This window comes from Electrona antarctica (assembly GCF_951216825.1).
Source record: "Electrona antarctica genome assembly, chromosome: 13".
NCBI lineage: Eukaryota > Metazoa > Chordata > Actinopteri > Myctophiformes > Myctophidae > Electrona > Electrona antarctica.
In genome coordinates, this window is record NC_136794.1 from 24,875,683 (window position 1) to 24,878,182 (window position 2,500).

A 2,500-nucleotide genomic window follows, 5' to 3' on the forward strand; every position below is an offset into this window, starting at 1 on the left:
CAACGTACGCGTTTCAGCGTATAGCCTTCGTCAGCGTTATCAAAGGTACATACAGGTACGACTGAACCTCCTGTTGTTTACATGCAGTGGTGGAGAGTGCCATGTTCAAGTTCAAGTTTACCTGTCACGCCACACGTTTCAGCTGTAAGCCCTTATTTTGAAGAGCCACCATCTTATTTGGTGAACCGGAAGTAACACTCAATCATTTCCGAGGCAGACGCTAGATACTTTCATCAGAAGCGCTAAAACAGTTCCCTCCGTCCACTGTATCTTTAGCGACGATCTTTAGTGGCGTTTATCTCGGAATTAATGCTCAGATTGAGGTGATCATACAGAACATCAATGTTTTAGGAGCTCAATAAAAACACTGCACGCGAAGCCACGTTGTCAGACTAATGCGCAACTAATGTCGGAACCCACGAGCGGATCCTAGGTTTAAGTGCTTAAAGGTGCCAGTCATGTCAGCAGGGACTAGGCTATATTATGTTCTTACCAGGGCTGGATTAGCACCTCTGAGAGCCCCATGTCGCTGAAGCTCGAAGGGCCCCCTTGCACATGCACGTGCGAACCCACGCAAAGCCTTCATTTTGGCCTATTACCGGCCGCCTACTCCTCCCCAGAGTGGCAGTAACAAAAACATGACCCACATAGTAAGCACATGGGTGAAAGAATCCACCAATGCAAGTGTATTTCAGTGTTTTTATTTAACCTTTTTTTGTCGAGCCACCTGACCCGCTATGTGTGCAGTATGTAAACATAAGCAAAAACCTACACCTGTGAAAGCCAAATCGTTATTTTTTTATTAAACAAAGAAACTATGAATAAAACTATGAAAGCCAAGCTTGAACAATACAAAACAAACAGCCGTGTGGCACTGGTTTTGTCCCCCCCCCCCCCCCCTTCCCCGTGTTGACACGGTTCGGGTAATCATTCTACAGCTCTATTTGTGTGTGTGTGTGTGTGTGTGTGTGTGTGTGTGTGTGTGTGTGTGTGTGTGTGCGTGTGCGTGTGCGCGCACATCAGTGTATTAATACCAGGGTTCAGGAGCTCGATGCCAGCGTAAGACATTGTTTCCTGTATTCCATCTTACTGCCAAACATGTGCTCTCGGTCCGAGTGCCATACCTGAGTTATGGCTCTGTGTGCCATGCGGCGGACCCCCTCTGGGCCTGTGCTCGGGACCGAGGGGGATAAAATAAACAAAGCCCACTAAAACGAATGCATATAATCTTAATTATCTTGATGTAATCTTTCAGTGGTATATTTGTCACAATAACAATTCCACGTGAAGTAGTGTTTGAACAACTCTTCTAAACACTATCTTCAGTCACCGCATGACATTTGCGTCAGAATGACGCTGGAACGTACCTGGGCGGTATCCGAAATGTATTTATTTATCTATTTGACATGTTAATCGGTGCCATGCGACGCATTGTGAGCTTGTAGATGTGCTATTTTCAAAAGATTTGTATTGATGTATTCATATGAAATCTTGAAACAGGACATTCTGCATAATGAGTACTTTTACCTTTGGTAATTTAAGTACATTTTGATACCAATACTTTTGTAATTTTACTCAAGTACATTTTGAATTCCTGACCTTTACTTATAATTAGACTATTTCTATATTGAAGTATTGATACTTTTTCCACCACCACTTTCCACCTTGCCCGTGGACAGTACTTTCTTTATTGATTGGCATATTGGTGGTCGCTGGGCTCACACCTGTGACCCAGTTGGTCCACAAGACAAGCAGGCCACCCCGGACCGCACATCCGCAACATACAACATAATATGTCATATTTCCACACGCTCATAGTAGTTATTTATTCGAGCGTCCTGTGTTGAAATGCACTGCACATCCCGTACACTGTAACGATCCACAGTGTCCGCTACACCCATTAGAACCGGGAAATCATCTGTGTCAGTTTAGATTTTAGTTTTATATATAAAAAAACTCTCTCTATTGAATAATTTGTGGGGTCGAGAACGTTTGTAGATCTGCTATTTTTCATCAGCTAAGTTTAAAATAGCCTAATGGTTAAAGTGGTTAAAAGCTTGGGTGACACAAGCATTTGTGTCGCCAGGTCTTAATGGGATAATACTGGGTTAAGTCAGAGAGAGTATCACAAATGAAGGTTTTTAGTGTGTAGCAAGGATACGACATGAGTCAAAGTGCAGGCGTGGTGGAGGGACGGCAGTGACAACAGGATGGTCATGATGAGCGAGAAGACAGGCTACTTCCTGTCCTGTCCGGCAGGGACACTGTCCAAGAGGACAGGAAGGAAGCCACGTTTCCACGTCAACCTGCTGCTTCCTGTCCACATCTTTATACCTCCCAACGTGTGGAGCTTCTCTCTCTGTGTGCACCGTACCCATATTATATATTACTATATTCTCTATGGTGGGGTCATGGTGGTCCCATGCAGCAACACCGTACGTCTCATTACTATATTCTCTATGGTGGGGTCATGGTCGTCCCATGCAGCAACAAGTACCTA

General features: G+C 44.4%; 1 protein-coding gene across 1 annotated transcript in view; it reads left to right on the forward strand.

Annotated features, from left to right (window-relative positions):
• Window positions 1-2,500, forward strand: part of LOC306934900 (neuropilin-2-like) — a gene marked incomplete at its 3' end in the record, with an annotated part of 112,967 nt that overhangs the window by 52,981 nt on the left and 57,486 nt on the right. The window lies entirely within an intron of this gene.